Here is a 25235-nt window from a genome sequence, read left to right as displayed (position 1 = left end):
CTTTCACACAATGAGTTAGTTCCAGTATTTTTTGGGGGTAAATATCTATGTCACTATGTAAATAACATTACCAAAATTCCATAAAATTTCACTGGTTCGTAGGCAGCATCATGTTGTAAAATAACATACCAACCTATCAGCCGCTTTTGCAGTTGGCCTACATGAGGGTATATAAGTGCTGAAACACAGGCACACCATTTCATAATGTGACACATTTCACAAGGGAGAATAATTTTTTGGAAATTAATTCCAGCCGTTAAAATCTGCGAATTTACGGTACTAAGTTGTTATCTATTATTAAAAGTAGCATTCTTTAGGATGATACAGCAGCTGTAATTTCATAAACAAACTCAAACAATTTTTACTGAACAAAATTTTTACCAGTCACTTAAAATATTATTTGATGCTTTCAACCACAGCACGTACGACTACTTTCTTTGTTCATCTGTATACGTGCCCACTCCAAAACATAACATTTAATGATCTAATAGACACTCTCGCTCGACTTACCCTGTGGGATATGTCCAAGCCACACTGTCGAATCTTATAGATTAGTAAATCCTGATACTTGAGCGATTTTACGTTTCTTACCGGGGCAACGTCAAAAACCAAATCCTCACTTTGCCCACTTAACAAGGTACTCTGTTTTATCCATATTGACTGTTAGTTTACGTTGTTGACAAGTATTCATTAACTTCTTATTTGATACAATGCATCATCCTTATCCAGAGCTGTAAGTAGTCGTGTTTAATCGCTGGAAAACAGGAATAATGTATACTTTGATACTGCACTGTCACACACAACCTTCTGCACTGTCTATTCCAGTAACCAAGAACAACTTCTAAATACGACTTAAATAGTACTGGTGACAAAGAACATCCATGGCATAATTAGCACTGCTACAACTTTAGATCCTCTGTACTTCAATAATTTCATTACTTTAACCAAAACTAACTGCCTTTCCTCTTTTTGGTTTTTAAAGGGCCTGATAAACTTCATTTTCAGCCACCTCTTCCACACGATAAATCTCCATTCTGCACTTCTCGAAACTCTCCCCCATCCTCATTAAGAAGATCATTAAAAGGTATCTTGCACGCACAAGTGACAATCATTCCAGCTCCTCTTCTGATTTCAGCAGGAGATCTCACTTGACGCATAAATCACCAGGCTTCCGATGCCCTGTTATATTCTACTAAATGTTCTATGTCAGTACATTTCTCTTCCACGTGTTAGATCGGATAACCATCATTTTTACTTTTCTTTTAATTGTAGTGATCTCGTCTGCCTACCTTTTACTGTTTAACCATTTCTGGTAAGTAGTCTTCCTTTCTTCAGTCCTTTCCCTTACGGCCTCATCACCCCTCCCTCTTCCTCCTTCTCTTCCAAGAGCCTCCTCACCAGCTCCCAGTAAATGTGATTTTAAATACTCATACAGTGATGTTGCATTTCCGTCCTTATACTATCTGAGTTTCTGCTTAACTCGTCTCTGGTACAGATATCGTATACTCCAATTCTGCAGAAGCAATAACTTTAGCCGTGACATTTCAATACAGACTCCGTAATGTTCCCCCTCTGCATCTTTGGATCTTAGAGGGATTATGACTCTTCCGAATACTATATTGTGATCTATTCCACATTCTGACTCTCGAAACACACTCACATTCTGAACTGTAGACCTTCTATCTTGCTTGGCAGTTACAAACTCTATAAATACCCTCAAAGTCGTAATTGGTTGAATCATGTTTTAACTCTCCACTTTCGTGGCGGACTGAATTTTTATGGGACGCAAAATATTGCTGTCTCGGAATAGTTGGCTTGGCTTCGCATTTTCGGGACCGAAGCTTGAAATATCATAAGTGCGCCAATTTTATTCGCACTGAGTAATTGGACTTTGTAATCTTACTCTCCCACACACCACTATTAAAATACTCTGTCTTTGCACAAATTTTGAAAGCTTCGAGAGGAGTAAGATATACAAAAGAAGGACTTTTTACTTATCTTCATTATCTCGTTGTTACCGATGGCTCAAAGTCTTGTTCAGGGGTGCATTCTTCAAGCTGAAGTTTCGATTTTGTAGCTTCTTCGTGACTAAATAACTGATGAAGATTTGTCTGTATTATTCTTGAATTTCATTCCTTTTCACATCTTTCAACAACACGCCGTTTTACATTTTCACATTAAAAAATACAATAGTTACATTGTTGGTGTCAAACTTAGAAAATGTCTACTTCCATCGAGGCATGCCTCTCACTACTGACATTCTGTGGTACTCACATTCTTCCAAAGAGTTTACAAAGCAAAAGAGTTTACAAACTTTCTTTACCAAAGAAGAATCTTCACCAAATTATATCATTATTTTATACATAAATTCGTAAATAAATTTAATAATTAGAGTTAGATTATACAACTAATAATGTGAATTTTAAGTGTACCAGAAATTCCAATATTACAAATATTTCTTAAAAGAAAACTAATTTTAACTGTTATTACATATAGATTGTAACACATTAATTTATTTTTTATGCATTATAGCCTGAAATATAATACTTCATATACAAAATCATATGAATTCTTTTAATGAAACAGCTGAGATAATTTTAACCTTTGCAAAAATCTATAGTATACACGACATAGGTTATCTCTAAAAAAATAATAATAATAATATTAGAGGAGGGTGATTCAGTCTAACTTCGAGACTTTAAAAACAAACATGTTCTAAGTAATTACTACAATTCGTAATTGTATTTGTGAGATGCCCCCACCCCCTCAGTGGCGGCTAAACAGACACCCCCAAGTCGATTATTTCTGTTCATACAACAAGACGTAGCCACAGTTCCACAGGGAAACCTCTCCTTAACATATTCATGAGATTAGTGGTATCAGATGATAGAACATGAGTCAATGCTTGAACGAACATACATCATTAATCTCACTTACAGGAACTTAGTCCAATGCTTACATCTTTGAGCCGTGGCGCCATTGAGTTAGTACACTGTTCGGTCTGGCGCCACTGGCTCAGGTCCAGTATCGACTGTCCCTTTTGCGGCTCCGTTGCCAATATCTATGAGGGAGAGTTGACATCTGTGGGTTGTGTTCTTAGAAGGTCTTTGATTTCCGATATATATATATATATATATATATATATATATATATATATATATATATATATATATATATATATATACGGGGTTGGCTGGCCCAAGGAGGAGGCACGAAGTTTGAGGATTGGCGGTAGCGTCATCTGTTTTGAGTAATTGAATCACTCTTGTGATCAATGGTACTTATATAGTTTTCATGTGTTGCAGAAGGGCATTTAATAAGCGAGACTGTATCCAGCATGATAGTAAACATGGCTGTTTCATCCGATAACGGGAGGCTGCAGGTTCGGCTATCTTGTAACACATTTTCATATTCTCTGCCGTTTCGAATTCTTTTGCAAAAGCTTATTCATTTTAAGGTTTAAAGTCAAAGGAATTTTGCAAATTTGTTCATTTTGTAAAAAAAAAATTGTTGTATATATATCGTTAAATTAATAGGTTGTGTGAAAATAAAGCTATATTGATGGGACCTCCCACGTTTCTTTTAATTCCAGCAAGTACCACAGTTCATTGTCAGGAACAGAAAAGATAACAAAAAATGTGACAAAGGAAGTACATCGGGCAAAAGAGAGCTGCTACTTTACAAAGATAACTTAGTTGCTAACCTGATTAAATATTACAATCTTGTATTTCACATACAGGGTGTCGCACGAAATGTGTTAACAATTTGTTTCTGAATATAAACTTTATTATCAATACAATCTGAAAGGAACATATACTACAATGAAGAGCCGTCCATGGAGATTTGTTCTAACCCAGCACATGCTCAATATGTCCACCATCTCGTTCCCTAACTTCCTTCTAACGAACCCTGAAGATAGTGATTACCCTACGGCACATGTCTTCCGTAGTTTCACTGCAAACTTGAAGAATAAATCTTCTGAGCACCATTAAATCACGTGTATGTTTCGGGAAAATATTTTCCTTTAGGTACCCCCAAAGAAATAAGTCACATGGATTGAGGTCTGGACTATTGGGGGGCCAATTTTGTCTGTCATTAAAGCGACCTGGAATCCTGAGTAAAATGATCCGCATGTCGAAATGCTCGTGTAAAAACTCCAACACAGTGTTTGTAGTATGTGCCGTTGCTCCATCTTGCATGAACCACTGAGTGTTGAAGGGCAAAGCAGTAGCAAGAAGCTGTGGAATGAAGCTATTGCGAAGCATGCTCAAATAACGCTCGCTGTTCACAGTTTCTTCAAAGAAAAAAGGTCCAATAAGTCCGTGACTGGAATTTGCTGCCCCCGCTGTAATCCTCGGAGCATAGTGTTGTCGTTCATGAAGCACTTGTGAGTTTTCAGTGGGCCCAAAGCGTACATTTGGTTTGTTAACCACACCGTCTAAATGAAAATGTGCCTCGTTTGAAAACCAAACGTTGTTGAGAGTTTCTTCGCTATCCTCCGCCCACTGAGCAAACAGTGGTTCCTGCTGCTTGTGTTCTTCAGTAAACTTCTGTGCACAGGTCATCTTGTATGGGTACATATGGAGGTCACTTTTACGAATGCGTTGAACGGAGCGTCTGGATATTCCCAGTTGCACTGCTGCCTTTCTACACGATTTCCCGGGACTTCTCTGTACAGTAACTCGTACCGCTTCATTATTCTCCGGCGAACAAACAGGCTTAGACCGAGGTCGCTTCGCATCCAATACTGTTCCTTCCTGTACAAATTTATCGTACAACCTGTGGATGGTCTTCATGCAAGGGACCCATCGTATGGTAAACTGTTGTCAAAAACGCCTCTGAGTCACAAGGCTTTTCCTATCACGAAAAAGTAACACAATTGCCGATCGTTGCTGTGTCGTCAGTCTTCCATTGTCAGCCATTGCTGCTTACTAGTCTCCTAGTGGCAGTATCGTGAAATCACTGTAACCTACCCACAATAATTTAAAATCATTAATATAAATAAATATCGTCATTCAGTGTAACCCGCCCACAAAATTCTTTCTCATTTGTAACCTCCCCACAAAATTTCTTTTCACATTAACCTCCACACAAAATTCTTTCTGATTTAATCGAAGCTCAAAATTCATTCACATTTAGCGTAACCTCAAAACAGAAAAATTCCTAAAATAAAATAAATAATATGAATATGATTCTAATTTAGAGTAACATCACAACAGAAAATATTAACATCAATAATATTCACGTTTAGTGTAAGCTCAAAACAGAAAAATTCCTAAACCTCTCAACAGCAAAAATTACAATTATGTCGTTCACATTCAGTGTAACGTCCCAATAAAAACTGAATTCAGTAACCTGGTAATAAAACAATGTAACTAACCTCTCAATTAAATTGTCGCTCACTTATGACTTTTCAATAATTCACTGTGAATTTAACCTGGTAAATTTTGGACGACAGCAGTGTTGCGTCATGGCCCTGAAAGATCATTCTGAATAAAAAAAGGAAAAATTCTTACCTCAATGAAGTCCCCGGATATATCTGCTCTTACAATAAATTTTTCCGGCATAGCTCTGTGCAATGCTGGCCGACCTAACTGTCATTTATGAAAGGAAGCAACTGATTTTTCTATTGCAATAATCGGGATGATCATGGATGGCAGAAATTAGTAAATTCTGTAAATTGAAATGAATGGTTGTTAAAAGTTACTTTTTATGAGGAAGATTATTATTACGAGAGTTTTAAAACATTTACATGCGACTTGAGATAACATTACTACATATGCGCGAGGCTGCTTTTTACCATATACAATAATAATCAGGCTCCGACATCGCTGCACCGCGACCGGGCCAGCCATCACGATACACCATACCAGACCAGAGCAGACTCCAGACTAGCCACAACTTACTGCTACAGCTACACAGTTCCTACTGCAGTCAACACTGCTCTCTGGTCAGAGACCTTGCATATCGCAGGCAGCGCATGAGCAATACATCGAAATTACATCTGCTCGGACCTCTTACATAACCCTCCACTGGGGGGGGGGGGGGGGGGGCAAAAATTTGGCAGCAATGGTGAGTCAACTGGACTTGCCATGAGCAACAAATTTTTCTAAAATCTACTTAATTAACTATTTTACAGTCACAGAGTATATACATATATATAAGTGCAGAACATGAAGTGAATTAGAGTGCACATGCAATGATTACAGAACATACCAAGCAATGACAAAATGTATACACAATGAGTACAAAACACATTAACAAATGACATAAAGTGCACACGCACTGTATATATTTTTTACCATTTTACAAGAACTACGATACGCAATGAGTACAAAACATATTAATAAATGACATAAAGTGCACACGCACTGTATATATTTTTTTACCATTTTACAAGAACTAGAAAGGGAAGGATTGCATCATGGTTGTAGCACAGTAGGTTGCACGTAGCTGCACTGAAAGTCCATATCTTTCTACAGAAGCACAACACCAAGTGAGACAATCTGAAGTTCTCTTCCCTGAAGTATTAATCAGTGTAGCCAAGACACTGAAATGTTGTATTAATATTCAATGTTATCATTTTGGTAGTACATTAGGTACACCAAACAGTGGGACCATAATAACATGTCCATCGTTCAAGGCGGTGGACAGCATGATGTGTCATCGCCACATCCTTGTAAGGTACACCAACGTAGAATTAGTGCAAAAACCAAATATAGTGCTCCATGATCATGAGGATAGACAGGACAAACGGATATTGCAGTAATTTCTGGTAACTAGGTCAGAAGGTGAAGAACATTAAGTCTTATGCTAGTCATCATAGAGAATTACACTAGTCTATCAACCGATTTGAGTAATTGTTGGCACTCATTGCCTAGTTACTAAACATTTCTGTACTATGTATGGAGTATTACAGAACAGTATTCATAAGTCATCTGATTACACTAAATATTGGTACTCATTGGCCAGTTACAAACCATTTATGCATTTTTCAGAAGTCATCATTCAAAACAGGAGCTAATGAGTGTAGCATCAAGCTACTGGTATTCATATATAATAGCATGTAAGTGACATAAGACAAATTTAAAATATAAGAAACAGTGGCATTCATTGGCAAGTTACAAAGTATTCATATTGTTTTATAAAACATTATTCAATATTATTCAGAAGTTATCATTCAAAATGAGAGTTAATTATTGGCATAGCATTTATAGAGTATAACAAAAATATTATTTACAGAAATTATTGGCATAGCATTTATGCATTATTACAAAACATCATACAGTATTACTCAGAGCTCATCATTCAAGTGACATAGGACATATTTAAAATGTAACACACTATAACTATTACTCAAGGTCTTTGGTCCAATAATACATAGATATAATGGATTTAATACATCTGAGAAATCTGCATTATATTTAGTACTATAAATATCTCTTAAACTAGTAGCATTATTTGGGACTGGTAATACTTTTTTTGTGCCAGCAATGCATTGCGTTGGGATCGATAATTGATTGCTGGGGCATGAAAATATTTGCTTTTGACTTATTGCTGCAAATAAGTATTAGTAACGTCATTCGTCATGAGTCAGCTGTAGCAAGGTTATGAAACAAGTAGAGTATATGTGATCACATTCATGAATGACACACACAAATGGGTAAAAATAATGCAAGTACTACAACAGGTTTAATGACTAACTGCTTATAGCACATTAATTTCATGAATAGCTTCTCCTGGAAAAAATACAAAATGGATTATTGAGCTGAAAGAAGAAACGCATATTATGCTGAAAAGTAGTGAACTTCGAATTAACAGGTAATGAAACGTGTACTCAATATGTAGGTACTCTAGCTGTCCTTTCCAAAACATTCAGTCATTATACCATGCGATATGAGACATACTGTCAAAGCGAACTGCAACAAATACTTAAATGACTACATAGCATTTCTTAACTAACAGTAAATATATAAAATTCATCATTATTCTCATCTGCAAAGAAAAACTTCATTATTCATATTACCATAATTTCATTACTATCATCACCTGCAAAGAAAAACTTCATTATTCAGATTAGCATATTCTTCATATAACTATTTATCATCATTCATTATCATCTGCAAAAAAGACGCTTCATTATTCATATTACCATTTACTCATACAACTATTTACTCATAGTATAGAGTTTCTTATTTCTAGCATATTTCATCACTAAAACTAAGATGTGTAGTTCTGTCTGACAGCCTGCATCAATCGCCTCCTATTCTAAAGAAAAAAAATTAGTTAAGACTGCTATCATACGATGTGTATAGTATATTCTTGTTAATGCTTGTTAATTCTGATCCATTTACTCTTCATCACAAGGTATTCCATTTTCTTTCGTTCATTCCGAAGGTCAAATTCCCATTTCATAGTAGTCCACTGTGGTTTGTTTAATTTATTTCTTTTACACGTTATTGCTTTCAGAAAATGATGAATAAGGATTAATATCTTGCATTTACATCATATACCCATTAAATAAAAACTTGTTTCTAGTGATATAATCAAGCATACAGCATAGCATGACAGAAAACGTATAATGTCAAAAACATAGACAGTTTTCAAGTGCAAAAAATGTACACAGAGTATCATAATGTAGTAGTAAAAAAGTGTAAAATAGTCACGATGTTCAGATATCATAAGGCAAAATGTCAAAGTCAACTGGTGTTTGTTATATCTTAAAGATTTCGTAGTGCATACAAACAAAACAGGAAAACAATCATACATACACGAAAAATGGAAAATGTGCACGGTCTGATATATAATGACAAGAAAAGCGACCTGCTAACCTTATCTTGCCGGGCACTTGCCAAGAAAAAATACGATAATCATCAGTAAGTGTTCATATAAATATCTGCAAATGGCATTACAGTGCGACAGATCATAAAGTATGTTCATTCATTAAAGGGTTTAGTATTGGAGACATGGTGATTGCCTTTAATTTTTCTGTTTCTCAAAGTTTCGACGTGTACTACATTGGGTTGAGGAATGCTGCGAATTCTGTATGGACCTGCAGATAGAAGCTCAAATTTACTGCATCTACTCTTTGTTGGATAAATAATGTGTGCGTACTAATATCTTCTGTCCAATGTGAAAGTCACGGCGAGTACAAACCTGTTTTTGCTGTCTTCTCCGGCGCTCTGCGGCACGTTTGATGTTCAGCGCAATGTCAATTATTTCATGGTGTCGTAGTCGACGAGATGTAGGAAAGGATACTAATTCTTTAATTTTGTTAGGTGGTTCAACATTTTTCAGTATAACAGACGGAGATAGCATAGTAGATTCATTTGGTATGGAGTTAATTACATCCTGGAATGACAGTATGTGTTTATCCCAATCAATATGTTTTTTATAGCAGTATATTCTACATAGTTTACCAATTTCTTTCATTAGTCGTTCACAAGGGTTCGAAGAAGCGTGATACTTGGATATATAGATCGGAGAAATGTTTCTTGTTCGTAACATACGTGTCCATATAGCACATCGAAACTGTGGTCCAATGTCGGAAATTACTTTCAATACATGCCCTACATGAAACAGAAAATGTTTTACAAATCCTTTCGAAACAGATTTAGCAGTAGCTTTGCGTAACGGAGTGAAGGTAACAAATTTTGAAGTGAGTTCAACAGCGACAAAGATGTAGCAAAAACCTCTATTAGATCTGGGAATCGGACCAAAAGTGTCTACAGCGGCCATGTGTCTCAATTTAACAGGTACAATGGGATGTAACGGCGGAATATGTGAGGTCGTGTCTGACTTAGCTTTCTGGCAGATTTTACATGACGCTAAAACTCGTCGTATACGTTTCTCCATGTTGGCAAAATAACAGTTCTGTCTCAGTATAAGAAAACATTTTCTGCCTCTGTAATGTGCGTAACTTAAATGAGTATACCAAATTAATTTGTTAACAAGCTCGTCAGGAATGCATAGTAACCAATTGTTGCTGTCAGGGTGAGAGCGGCGAAACAGAATATTATTCCGTACAGTGTAATGATTTCTAATGGTAACATTATTTCTATCTTGCCAAAGGTGTATAATTTCTTTCCATATATTGTCTTTACTCTGCTCTTGTGCTATGTCTCGTAATGATAACGAAATAAAATTTTCAAATGCAACTTGTTGAATATACATGACGCTAAAATTTGCTTGGCAGAAGTTGGTTGCGATGTCTTGCTGATTGTTGCTGAGAGAACGGGATAGTGCGTCTGCTACAACATTTTGCGTACCCGGAATATGAACAATTGTAAAAATAAATTCCTGTAAATAGAGTTTCCATCTGCTTAACCTGTCATGTGTAAATTTTGCTGAAAGTAAAAACTGTATAGCTCTATGATCCGTGTAAACGGTAGTGTGTCTTCCATTAAGAAAATGCCTAAATCTCGCAAATGCCCATACAACACATAATGTTTCAAGTTCTGTGACAGAATAATTGCGTTCAGCAGGTGACAGAATGCGACTCGCAAAGGCGATGTTTTTAATTGCTGTAGTGCCATCTTCTTCAATTTCCTGAAAAATGTGTACGCCTAAAGCGGTGTTGAACTGTCGGCGGCAATGGAAAAATTTCTAGTAAGATCTGGATGTGATAAAAGTGGTGCATTCAACAAAGCTTGTTTCAGATTGACAAATTCAGACTGCGCTTGGCTATCCCAGGACCAAATAGTGTTTTTACCCGTCAACTGACATAATCTAGGGGTGTCTAAAGCAGAGTAATGAATAAATTACGAAAAAAGTTAATTAAACCCAAAAAGCTGCGTAGTTGTTTCTTCGTCGTAGGAACAGTAATGTCACGTAAAGCTTGAAGTTTTTCCGGGTCAGGCGCAATGCCTTCTGCTGAAATTAAATGTCCAAGAAATGTTATAGAAGTTTTGCCAAAGTGCGATTTGCTAAGATTAACTGTGAGCCCTTGTGCACGAAAAGTTTGCAACAGCTGTTCAAGAATCAGATTGTGTTCAGACCAGTTAGCTTCTGCAATAAGAATGTCGTCTACATACGTTGTGATTCTGTCTTTTAATTCTGTCGAAAGTATAGTATTCAAACCGCGAATAAATGCTGCTCAAGAAATAGTTAAACCGAACGGTAATTTACAAAATTGATAACAGTCACCAAAACAGAGAAAAGCTGTGTACTTTCTGCAGTTCGGATGGAGCTGAATTTGACAAAATCCCGATTTCAAATCTAATGTGGAATAAATAGCAGTACCATGAAATTTCTGTAGAAGTTCTTCTAGTGTCTGTGGGCGATCTGTTTCATTAATAATAATGTAATTGATGTGACGCGAATCAAGTACGAGGCGAAGTGAACCATCCTTTTTCTTAACAATATGGAGCGGGTTTATGTACGGACTAACTGCCGGTTCAACAATACCTTGGTCAAGCATAGCTTGCAATTCTTTCTTAACTTGTTCTGTGTGAATATAAGGAATGGGATAATGTTTGGCTTTAAATGTGTCGTGCTGTTTAACTTGAAATTAATACATAAAACCGGACATAGTACCAGAGACGTTGTCAAAAACTGGAGCTTGCTGTAAAAGAATTTTCCGTAGCTCTGAACGTTCGTCGTCTGTATTTGCACTGCTCTGTTTAATTTTATCAGTAATCATCTGTATAACGTCATAGTCGGCTTCGTCTGGAGTATTATAGTTGTGTACGTACGTATCTGTGAACAATGTGGAATGACAGTCTATGCTACGTGATGCAGAAATGACCTCTGTACGATTAATTGTTTGTTCTTCTGCAGATAAAGAGTGCTGAAATTCAAAAGCCAGTTGTACATTTTCATCCTTTAACATTAAATAGGAATTTTGAAAGTTAATAATTGCGTCGTGTTGTACTAGAAAATTCGTACCTAAAATAACGTCTGTTGTCAGTAAGGGAACAATCCAAAAATTTGAGTGAAACGTATGACCTGCAATACAAAACGATAAGTGTGTCTGTAATTTTACATCTACTCCTTTACCAGATACTGCTCCTTTTACTTTAGTTTTTCCCAATGGTAACGTAGGATAGGTATTCTTTTTGTTACATTCGTTGAAAGTTTCCTCATTTATAACTGACATAGGTGATCCGGAATCGATTACTGCTGAAAATTTGGATGATCCAATCTTTACTTCAATGACAGGGTGTGAAATGGTTTTTTGAATAACTGGTTTTTCCTGCAAAAGAGTGTCTCGGATGTCCTCAAAAGTAATAACATTTTCGTGAACAAGATTCTGTGTGTCAAAAGTATTGCTTGCGTTGCTGGAAGATGCAACCTGTACTGTATCTAGTCAAATTCTATCTGACGTGCTATTATTTGCGGGAGGATGCTGTGGCATTTCGACTATTTGTACTGTTCTGTTATTTCGTCCTGACGCATTAGGTTCGGGATGATACCGACTGTCTGGTTCATTCATGATAATCTGTTGTTGCGGATGATTTTGCTGCTGGTAAGACTGACTGTTATTAAACGTACACTGAAAATTGTGCTCATTACTTTTACGTCTGTCATGATAGTCATCGCTATACGGTGCATTGCGATATGAGTTGAAATGATGTGTTTTCTGTACGTAGTTATTTCCTTGTTGTTGTGCGTTACTATTTGGCGGAGCCGACGCTATACGTGTAGGCGGCGAAACATTAAAGCTTGGTTGACCTTGCACATTACATTGTTGGTTAGGTATTCTAACCGGCTGGTTTTGTTGCTGTTGTTGGGAAAAACCTCTATTGTTACCAAAATGTGGTCCCTGTTGCTGATAATTTTGACGATACTGATAATTAAAATTTTGTCTGTTATTGAAGTTCTGGTGGTTGTCGTTCCTGGAGCGTCTATTACCTTTGCTATTGAAAGCGTGGCTGATCGTAATTACTGTATGTTGGTTGGCCTTGGTTATGATGTGAAAAATTTTTGTTTATGAAGGAATAATCTGATTGCTGAATTTCCAAAAGCTGTAACAGATCTCTAAATGCCGAAATATTTTCTTTCTACTGACATGTTAAAAGTGGTACTCTTAACGATCGTGGTAATGTAGAATTACATAATTGGATAAGTGCAGATTCCCTGTATGAATCACTTAAGTACTGGTTTTGTTGGACCATGTGTTCAAAAAATTGCGTGACAGTGGGAAAACTTAAGTTCTCATAATTCGGTAAACTAATTAATTGATCCTTGATTCCGCGCTGTGTCGTCTTCGACCAATACGCTGACAGAAAAGCATTCTGAAATTCTTCTACCGAATAGCATTGTCTCGCGATCGGTCTCATACGAGTTGCCGGTTCGCCTTCCAAAAAACTGCAAATAAATTCAAGTTTGTGTGTTACGGGCCAAGTTGGTGGAAAAACAAAGCTAAATTGTTGTATCCAATCCAAGGGGTGAATCTGTGTTCTGTCATTTTTAAATACTTTAAATTTCCTAACGGATAGAAAGTGCTTGTAATCAAAATTTTCGTCTCTGAATGTCTGAACAGGTTCAGGATTGTGAGCTAGTCTGTTTGTCTGTTCGGAATCTAAGTCACGTACTCTCTGTAAATTACCTAAATTATACTGGCTGTGTGAGTGTGAGAAATGTTCCGAATGTGGCGTATGCTGTGCCGTGTTAGAGGCTGAAATATTTTTCATCTCCGTCAATTCGTGCTGTAAAGTTGACAATTTTCTACGTAATGTATTATTGGACGACCCTATCTCATTGATCGTCTGCTGTAAATTTTGGAATTCGGGTGTTTGATTAGACGTATCGTCTGATTTGGTGTCATTATTACTTTCGATGACGTCAATACGACTGGCTAATTCATCATATTTTTCAGTCAGTACTTTTACCTGATCATCGTTTTTAGTATCACAAGCATTAATTTGTTTTTGTATTTTACGTGTGGTTTTGTTCAATTTTTTAACGTCTGCTTTGATGGCATCAGGATCCTGTATTAGTTCCAACTTTTCAAGTCTGTTGGTCATTGTCTGAAAGTCTAAAGTGTGTGTGTCTGTTTTTGTTTTAAGATCGGAGATTTCATTATGCAATTCGGTGTTCAACTGTTTGGTTTCTTCCGATACTGTAGCAATATTGTTGTCTACGTATGTTTTTGCTTTCGTAAACAATTTACGCTTATCTTCCTGTCTCCGTGCAGTAATTGTTTCCATGACTTGTTGCTTTACTTTATTCTGTTCCTGTATAAATTTACTGTAACGCGTTTCACTGTTTTGTAGTTGGTGATTAAAACGTTCGTCAATTTGACTGTTTTGTTGCTCAAATTTCGTATCTATTTTCGCATCCAGTGTGCGTGAAAGTTATGATGACATTAATTTAAACTCGTCGCGTAACTGTGTTGCGTTTTCAGAACATTGTTTAGCGACTGCACTAATTTCATCTCTAAGTAATTTCGTTGTGGCTGCATGAGTATTACTTAATTCTTGTGCAACAGATCTAATTTCTTTACTACTGTTCCTAGCACAAGCCTTAATTTCCTCACGTAATTGTTCTTTAGTATCGTGACATTGCACGGCAACGGCTGTAATCTGTTCACTAAGTTGTTTGTTCTGTTCACTTAGGTTGTCTTGTTTTTCATTCGACTGTTTGGAATTGTTGTCTAGTTTTTCATTAAGTTGTTTGTACGATTGATTAATTTGTAGCAATAATGCCATAACTTGATCCATGCCAATATTACCTACTCTATTCTCTGTGCTGTGTGATGATGTATCTGCATTTGTCGCGTTTTGTGTAACCATTTGGTCATTTTCTGATTCTTGAAAAAGTTCACCAATTGGATGTGCACTGTTGGTCACTACACCGGAATCAAATAAATCTGACGTATTCTGACTACATTGTTCATCTTCGTGAGAAAAATTTATCTGTTCACAATTCAAATTTTGCAAACCGGATGTGTCAAACTGGGCAGCGTTCATTGAATCGGAACGTGCCGCGTCATCAATTGTTAAATTTACTGTGGACATAATTGAATTTGTTTGCCCATCATTAGAATTAAAATTACTACTAGTGATCGGCAGGCACTGATTATCTGTAATTAGAGGATTATCACTATTACTAATTATTAGAGTCGGCTATTTCACTCATTGCACATCGCGATGTACTGTTAACAGTTTTTCGCGGCATTTTCACTAATCAAAATTAAGCACAAAATGAAACAAAGACAAAGCGAAATGGGACAAACACAATTACAACAAAGAGCAATAAATTGCCGATGATCTGTGAAAGAAAAAGTGACAAATTAGTAAATGCGTTGCGGTAGATGCGAACTACATTTAAGTAAATAAGAGCAGATATATGACTACTTCTCAGAAATTCACAAAGAAATACGATCCTGGCCGGTTGTCGCCAAGTGAACCTCACCACAATAATTTAAAATCATTAATATAAATAAATATCGTCATTCAGTGTAACCCACCCACAAAATTCTTTCTCATTTGTAACCTCCCCACAAAATTTCTTTTCACATTAACCTCCACACAAAATTCTTTCTGATTTAATCTAAGCTCAAAATTCATTCACATTTAGCGTAACCTCAAAACAAAAAAATTACTAAAATAAAATAAATAATATGAATATGTTTCTAATTTAGTGTAACCTCAAAACAGAAAATAGTAACATAAATAATATTCACGTTTAGTGTAAGCTCAAAACAGAAAAATTCCTAAACCTCTCAACAGTAAAAATTACAATTATGTCGTTCACATTCAGTGTAACGTCCCAATAAAAATTGAATTCAGTAACCTGGTAATAAAACAATGTAACTAACTTCTCAATTAAATTGTCGCTCACTTATGACTTTTCAATAATTCACTGTGAATTTAACCTGGTAAATTTTGGACGACAGCAGTGTTGTGTCATGGCCCTGAAAGATCATTCTGAATAAAAAAAAGGAAAAATTCTTACCTCAATGAAGTCGCCGGATATATCTGCTCTTACAATAAATTTTTCCGGCACAGCTCTGTGCAATGCTGGCCGACCTAACTGTCATTTATGAAAGGAAGCAACTGATATTTCTATTGCAATAATCTGGATGATCATGGATGGCAGAAATTAGTAAATTCTTTAAATTGAAATGAATGGTTGTTAAAAGTTACTTTTTATGAGGAAGATTATTATTACGAGAGTTTTAAAACATTTACATGCGACTTGAGACAACGTTACTACATATGCGTTAGGCTGCTTTTTACCTTATACAATAATAATCAGGCTCCGACATCGCTGCACTGCGACCGGGCCAGCCAACACGATACACCATACCAGACCAGAGCAGACTCCAGACTAGCAACAACTTACTGCTACAGCTACACAGTTCCTACTGCAGTCAACACTGCTCTCTGGTCAGAGACCTTGCATATCGCAGGCAGCGCATGAGCAATACATCGAAATTACATCTGCTCGGACCTCTTACAACACGTCATTTCGTAACTCATTTGTCTTACCAAGCTCTGCTGGTACTGTGGTAGAGATCCCAGCGGCATATCTAACGTGCGTCGTAAAATGTGAAAGAAACAATTGGTAACACATTTCGTGTGTTACCCTGTATAAGATTCTTTTTTATCACAAACAGCGCAATTCACATTATTTTTTAAAACAAATCTTTCCGATAAAGTGGAAAAGCAGCAAAAATATGAATACGTCATTAAAATATTAACTTACGGATGTCCTTACTTTGCAAAAACTGTTTCGTAATTTGACATTGCACCTGACCACATATTTCAATTAATCAGTCCCGTTATTGTGCAGTGTTTCTTCCCGTAATTTCTCAGTCATACCATTATTTAATCTAGACCCAATTCTACCGTTCAAGTCTCTCGGAACAAACAGTTTCTGATGCGTAGAAGTTGCTTCAATCAAAATATTCCTCTTTATCTGCCATGGTAGCATCGTCACAGGTAGCATATGTTGCTGTTACAATAACTTCAGTATCAAAAATTTCCGTCACCAAATTCAAGAACTTCTCACGTACCTCCTTCCAGTCCTTTACTCTTCCATTCCATTTGTTCATTAGCAAAATAGACACCAGCTTTAGCCTGTGCGCCTTTGTCAGCATCAACTGGTATTTCTTAACATTTTTCACTGTCTCGAACTTCCTTCTTCGTCTCTGTCAGAACTGAAATATTTACTTGCTGTTTCTCAAACTCTGGTACAACATCTTGGAATTTATTGCTGAAACCCTGAATGTTCCACGTTCCAATTCGAATAGCCCTTTCCGTTTTCCATGAGATCCGCCGGTTTTCCATTCTTACTGAGATACGTAGCAATAGCTCTTTTATCCGTACTGGGAGCCAGCATGTAGCAGAAACCCCAACCTGGAGGACTAGGGAACTTTCCCTTCGCCCTAGAGGAACTGCCTTCATCGCGACAGTGAGATCCCTATGCCCATCAATTCTATACTACCCTTAAAAGCAGGGATGATTCATCCGCCAACTTCGCCATTCCGATTTTCTCCTTCTTCACCATCACTGCCGTTTAAGTCTTCGCCTTAAAAGAGCTTTGAAAGACTTAAAATCAAATAAGACAGCAGGGGTGAATAACATTCCATCAGAGTTTCTAAAGTCATTGTGGGAAGTGGTAAGAAAACGGCTATTGAACATGATGTGTAGAATGTCTGAGACTGTCGAGGTACCATCTGACTGCCGAAATAGCATCATCCAAACAGTTTCGAAGGTTGCAAGAGCCGAAAACGGCACAATCAGCTTAACGGTTCATGCATCCAAATTGGTGACAAGAATAGTATGCAGAAGAATGGAAAAGAAACTAAGGACATGTTACATGGCGATGAGCCTGGCTTTAGAAAAGGTAAAGGCACCAGAGAGGCTGTTCTGAGTTTGCGATTGATAATGGAATCAGGAATAAAGAAAAATCAGTACTCATCCATAGTTTCTGCCGACAATGTTAAATATGCAAGACTTCGAAATTCTGAGAAAAATGGAGAGTTACAGGGAGAGACAGGTAATATACAAAATGTAGAAGAGCCAAGAGGGAATAATAAGAGTGGAAGACCGAGAACGAAGTGATCGGATTAAAAAGCGTGTAAGACAGGGATGTAGCCCTTTCCCCGAAATTGGATAACAAATGATGCAAATAAAAGAAAGATTCAAGAACGGAATTAAAATTCAAGGTGAAAGGATATCAGTGATAAGATTCGCTGATGACATTGCTATCCTCAGTGAAAGTGAAAAAGATTTACAGGATATGCTGAACGGAATGAACAGTCTAATGAGTGCAGACTACGGATTAAGAGTAAATCGAAGAAAGACGAAAGTAATGAGAAGCAGAAGATATGAGAACAGTGAGAAACTTAACATCGGGATTGACGGTCAAGAAGTAGATGAAGTTAAGTTCTGCTACCTAGGCAGCAAAATAACCAATGACGGACGGGGCAAGGAGGACATCAAAAGAAGGCGAGCACTGGCAAAAAGGGCACACTACAAGTGTCAAACATAGGCCTCAGTCTTAGGAAGAAATTTCGGAAAACGTAGGTCTGAAGCACAGCATTTTATGGTAGTGAAACATAGACTGTGGGAAAACCGGAAAAGATGAGAATGAAGCGTTTGAGATATCGTGATACAGAATAATGTTGAAAATTAAGTGGACTGATCAGATAAGGTACGAGAAGATTCTCCGTAGACTCGGGGAGGGAAGGAATATATGGAAAACACTGTCAAGAAGGAAGGACAGGATGATAGGTCGCCTGTTAAGACACCAGCGAATAACTTCCATGGTAGCAGAGGGAGCTGTAGAGGGCCAAAGTAGTTGAGGAAGACAGTGATTGGAACACATCCAGAAATAATTGAGGACTTAGGTTACAAGTGCTAATCTGAGATGAAGGGGTTGGCACAGGAGAGGAATTCGTGGCGAATCGCATCAAACCAGTCAGAAGACTGCTGACAAAGAAAAAAGAAACTTGAAAAAATTGTCTTCTAAAGGTAAGTCGTTGGATCATCAGTATTGCCTCGAATGTTCCTACATTTTGGCAGAATCGAAAACGATCACCACCAGCATCGGCTTCTACCAGTTTTTTAATGCTCCTGTAAAAAATTCGTGTCATTATGTTGCAACTGCGGAAGCTGTAAGGAAGAAGATCAATGCGTAACGTCTAGTCGTACACGAGGTCGTTGCAGACGGACAACCTTAACAGTTAAAATTCCAGAGATAGCAGTATTCATCCTGTTAGTGGAATTATGAGAAAAATCATGTATTTTTCAACTTTAAAAAATGGCTCTGAGCACTATGGGACTCAACTGCTGAGGTCATTAGTCCCCTAGAACTTAGAACTACTTGAACCTAACTAACCTAAGGACATCACAAACATCCATGCCCGAGGCAGGATTCGAACCTGCGACCGTAGCGGTCTTGCGGTTCCAGGCTGCAGCGCCTTTAACCGCACGGCCACTTCGGCCGGCTTTCAACTTTATGACTACTATAGGATTGAAATAATCGACACGAAAAAGTATCGTCAACTATATACAAAATATTGTTTCGTGAATTATTGAAATATTTCGTGAAGTGAATGAAGAGGACTTTACTTAACTTTTCTTGTATCGTGGAAATGGTCTAACAGCTTTGCTTCAGAATTTTTTTATGTCTTCTTCCGAAGAGCGTCTAACTTGACGCCTGCACAGACGTCGGCGTTGTTGAAGTTCTGCCGTTAGCAGCACGCTAAAGCTGAGGGTTGGAAGAGAACGGAAGAGCAGGGGGGGGGGGGGGGGGGGAAGGTGGAAGGTGATGTGGGAGTAGGCGGTTGGTCGGGGGGTGGGTGAAGGGGGATTGGGGGGGGGGGGAAGTACGCTTACAGCTGCAGCCCTGGCAGCTGCGGCTCCGAGGTTGACACAGGCTGAAGAAATCTAATAACAGAAATTAATATTTCGAGGAAATGAAGCAAAAAACGGCACATGGCCCATCAGACAGGAGGAGGAACAAAACGTCTTAATTACGGGAGTTAGTTTTTGTTGGCAGTCCTGAGGGGAATTGAGAGTGGCGCACTGCAGATGGAGCAGCGTCTGCACACGAGCAACAGCCACCGCACAAGATCGCAGTCACAGGTTTACTTCTTAGCGACGGATTTCGCTGTACGGCAAACACTTCCATTAGCCACTTACATCCAGTGACATATACGATATGATCTCTATAACATGGATCGGATATTGAATCAGTGTTGTTGGTTTTATACTGCCCTTCGCGGGTAAGTGATAATGACCTTCCTATTTCAGGAATCATCTCCATAAGCCATTTAACGTCCATGATTGGGTAAAAGCCTCTTCTGGACTTGTCGATAAGCTATAATATTAATCTGTACCCATCCATGTTGGCTCTCTACGTTAGCAGGTCCAATCAGTCATTAGGTCATTGTCTTGGTCTTTGTATACGTCATGTACCCACATTTGTTACGCTTAAAGCAAGTCTCAAACCATCCTTCCTTAAGATCATACTTTCAGGTAGAGTGTTAGTGAAACCATTGTATTCGAAAGTAGTCAGTGAAACTTTTTTAGACCGTTAAACTTCCTGTTAACTGGACCTATACTTAGCTACTTTCGCACTTGATAATCTCTCAACTGTAATTCACACTTGCTGTGTTTTCCACCAAAGTTTAAAACTTCTCATGTTTTCAACCAAGCATGGACGCCGTTCCTGTCTACGCTGTACGCATAAACGCTGAAGGTGGATTAAGGTTCACAAAAAATCGTTTCCCTTGCTCCACTTTAGTTTGGGCAGTAGAAACCTGCAAAAGCTGGCACATACAGAAATTGTTGGTTAAAGAGACAAGCAAGAAATAATGCATTTTAAAATATAGGTTCCTAAATTATCTTTACAATTTTCATCAAGTATATTTCAGAAATGGGAATAGATGAAAACGTGCGGTTTGCAGCGTAGTGTTCACACTCACCAAAGTGTCCATTTTTGTTTTGGTGGGTTGTTTGTGGGTTGTGACGAAAGTGGCCACCCGCCCAGCAGGTGGTACACTCTTAGGAATGGTTGACAGAGACCAAATCTCACACCTAGGTGTAGAACTTCCGGACATCTCACACAAGTGCAAAAACCTTAGTGGTGGTTGTATTCCCAGTCCCTCAAAACTAATTGCGGGCAGGCCACTCCTTTAAGAGCTACCTCTCAAACTTTGATTGTGCGCAAACTTCAGCAGGTATCACGAAATTACGGCCCTTGACATGGACCTTAAAGTGGCGAACTTGCATAAATAGTGTGATTGACGCTATCTAATGGGACAATATTTATCTGCATATGATCCACCGTGACTGCAAGTCTCTCCCTGCGCAATGATTGATTATATCTAACATAAGGAAGGTACCAAAAGGAAATGCTGATTAGTTAAATACTGAAATTTATTCAGAAACATATTTATTAAACTACATATAAATTCTACTATGAAAACTGTAACAGTTCTGTTTCCTAACTCGGCTGTAAGTTTAAGTGGACAGCAGTATTACTTGCCGATTGATGAGTTTGCTACTTGTCCAGTTAAGAACTATCGTCGTCTTTCTTGGTTTGCTGTTGACTCTGACGAGAACAGCCCTATCGCAGTAACACACACTCTGCCCTATCTTCCTACTCGTAACGAGTGCTAATGCCATTATACCATTTTCTGCTGATGTTGATATTACCCTGGAGTCATCTTACCAGAAATTCTTGTCTTCTTTCCATTTCACTTCACTGACCCTCACTACGTCTAGACTGAGCATTAGAATTTCCCTTTTCAAATTTTCTAGCTTCACAACCATCTTTAACCTTTTGACATTCTATGCCCCCAGTCGTAGAACGTTATCCTTTCGTTGGTTATTCAGTCTTTCTCTGATAGTCACCCACCTTAGCAGTCTCCTCCCGGAGATCCGAATGGGGGAGTAGTCGGAATCTTTTGACAATGGAGACATCATCATGACACTTCTTCAATTACAGGTCACATGTCCTGTCTATATACGTTATGTGTCTTTAATTCAGTGGTTTCCATTGCCTTCTGCATCCTCATGCCATTGATCATTGTTGATTCTTCCACCTTTAGGAGCGGTTTCCTACCCCAAGGGCAAGAGATTGCTCTGAACTTCTGTCCCCCTCTTTCGCCTTCTTTGCTAAGGCCGTTGGCTGAATGACGGTGATTTCTTATGCCGGAAGTTGTCAGCCGCTCTTGCTGATGATTTTTATTCAAAATGTAAGCGGTGGTGGGGTTCGAACTCGTGACCGAGAAAGTACGATTACCAGTCAAAGATGCTACCACCAGACGGTGAGTTATAAGGAACGGAATGTTAGAAATGAATAGTGCTACGATATTCCCGTATATAGTTTACATGCATGAGCAACAGCCGCAACACAAACCAACGATTCAAAGTAACGACAACCAATCTCAAATCATGGATTACAACAGTGTGTTATAATTTTGCCATGTCTCTCTCTCACACACACACACACCCCTTTTGTCTCTTGTTCAGTGAGGCAGTTAGAATCCTACCAGTCAGGTTTGTCCTCTATCTGCTGGGATTCTGCACCAATTACTTCATGTGGTACAGGACGAAAATCTCCATAGAAACCATTAGATGTGATAAACTTCACTGTAGACGTATTAACACTATCTTATATTACTTTTTAAAAGTGCACCACCAACATCTTCGACTCTGGCAGTTGTTCGGAATGAAAAGTAAGCAGTTTACATGGATTGTCCCATCAAGTCCTGGAATCGCCAGGAATAGCACTTCTAACAATTTTTTCCTGATCTCGTCTTAGTGAGTTGGAGATCCTCCACAGTCAGTACAAGATCGATCCCACAGGTCTGTAAAACCATGCATGTAAATTGTTGATTATCGTTCTTTACTCTTACCCTTTCTGAACAGTTTTAATCACTAAGGTACGAGGGATGTGATCACAGACGTCGCTTAGTGATAACTGGTTAGTCCGTTAGCTGGGAATGTGAGGAAAATTAATTTACAGTCATATCTCTTACAGCTTTACGTTGTTAAGGATTCATTTAAACCAATAAAGTAGATAATTCAGTTTCTGACCACTCAGTTGAAGGTTACGAATTTAATTTTTTTAATTTTTTCAAACTTCACTTAGAGAAACTGGAAATGTTATTATATTAGGCCGTGTCACTCACTTTAACCATTTGTTATGACTTTAGTTTCCTTCGCTTTATACTGCACGCTTCAGATATTGCATGTTTTTCTCCTCCTGCAGCTCACTTGCTGAGTGAGTACGTAATTCTCTCTCTTCAAATCATGCTTTTTCAATTTCCGTATTTCGTCGTTTATGTAGCGCTGCGTATAATTGCTTAATATACGTTTTAAAAGTTTCTGTTCAGTAACAGCTGTGAAGCTTTTTGTCAGTTGATATAGCCCAACGTATTTTCCAATAGCTACAGCACTGAAGTTATAAGGAAAAAAATCTACTTCCAGCTCGACTATATTCTGGTATTTTTCGTGCCTCTTGTAGCCGCCAATATGATATTTCTCACGTTATACAACTGACGTTGTAACTGAAGAATAGAAACTCCAACGAAAGGATAGACTGCTTCTTACGGCAAAGATGACACATTAAGTTACAGAAAGGTACAATTAAAAGAGACTTAAACATTAGCTTTCGGCCACAGCCTTTGTCCGAGCCGGCCGAAGTAGCCGAGCGGTTCTAGGCGCTACAGTGTGTAACCGCGCGATCTCTGCGGTCGCAGGTTCGAATCCTGCCTCGGGCATGGATGTGTGTGATGTCCTTAGGTTAGTTATGTTTAAGTAGTTCTAAGCTCTAGGGGACTGATGACCTCAGCAGTTAAGTCCCATAGTGCTCATAGCCATTTGAACCGTTTTGAACCTTCGTCCGAAAAAGAAACACATACACCATTTATTCACACAAGCAAGCGCATCATTTCGCCCGAAAAACTGCAGAAACTGTTGTGGGACAGTTTGGAATGTTACCGATTCAGCCCCTATCGTTTCATGAAGTTCCGATATGTTCTGGCGAAACATATAGCCTCCAAAATGATATCCGCAATGGAGGTGTCACTCAAGCAGACGGCTGTTATAGAGTTTCTTTTGGCTGAAATTCAGAGCATCGTAGATATTTATGGACGACTGTAAAATGTCTACAGAGACCTGGCAGGGAATAAAGAACGGTGAGTCGTTTTAGCAGGCGTCTGTCATCATCGCAACAAGGTCACGCAAACCTGTCCGATTTCCTGCATGCCGGGTGGCTGCACACAGCTGTGACTCCCTCAAAGGTGGAACGTGCAGACACTCTCATCTTAGGTGATCGACGGATCACAGTCAAACACCTTGCTGCTCAACTGGTCGTCTCTGTTGCTACTACCGACACACTCGTCTATCAATTGAGGTACCCAAAGGTTTGCCCGTTGGTTTCCCCTTCGCCTAGCAGAAGACCATTAAAAGCAACGAACGATCACCAGTGCTGATTTACTTGAGCGCTCAATCCCGCACCCTCACCGGTAAGTTCGTGGCGACGGCCTTCTGGCAGTCTGAAGGGGTTATTCTGTTTGATGTCCTCCCTCACGGTGCAACAGTCAGATCTGGAGTGTATTGTGCTACCCTCAGGATATTGAAGAAACCACTTCAGTGTGTTCGTCGCTACAGAAATCCAAACAAAGTTCTCCTTCATGACAGTGCAAGGCCTTACACAGTCTGCACACCTAAGAGGATCTCACGAAACTTTAATGGCCTGTTCTTCCTCATCCACACTCCGGATCTCGCATCTCCCGATCTCCATCTGCATGGCCCATCGAAGGATGCACTCCGCGGGAAGCAGTTCCTGGACGATGGGAACGCTGACTCCGACGTAGCTCAGTAGAGTGGTACCATGGGGCATAACACTGAGAGGAGTTTACGGTGGAACATAGAGTTCTGTAGCATTGTTTGAAAAGAGCAAAAATCGCGTCTCGTCAGACAACATTACAAACCTACGGTCACCTTCTCTTGATTCGCTGGATGGGCAGAATTATCGCCCACCACGTGTACAGGAGCGTGCTGAATCGTGAGATACACATTTAAGCCTTGGTCTCTCTGATTTATATACAAAAAGAATTCGCTACGGAAACGCAAGTGACCCACCGCGGCAGTTTGGTGGCGAACAAATTAATTCTAGCGTAAATTTCTATGCTTACTGGAGCAATGTAGGTGTTTTCTAAGGAGAGCGAAGTGATCTTCACTAACAGACTCATTTTCATTAAATGTTGATTATTTACTCCATAATTCATTTCCAGTTGAACATGAAGGAAACTTGTTCACATA

Source organism: Schistocerca nitens, chromosome 5, assembly GCF_023898315.1.
Source record: "Schistocerca nitens isolate TAMUIC-IGC-003100 chromosome 5, iqSchNite1.1, whole genome shotgun sequence".
Classification (NCBI taxonomy): Eukaryota; Metazoa; Arthropoda; class Insecta; order Orthoptera; family Acrididae; genus Schistocerca; species Schistocerca nitens.
This window is presented reverse-complemented; position numbering follows the sequence as displayed.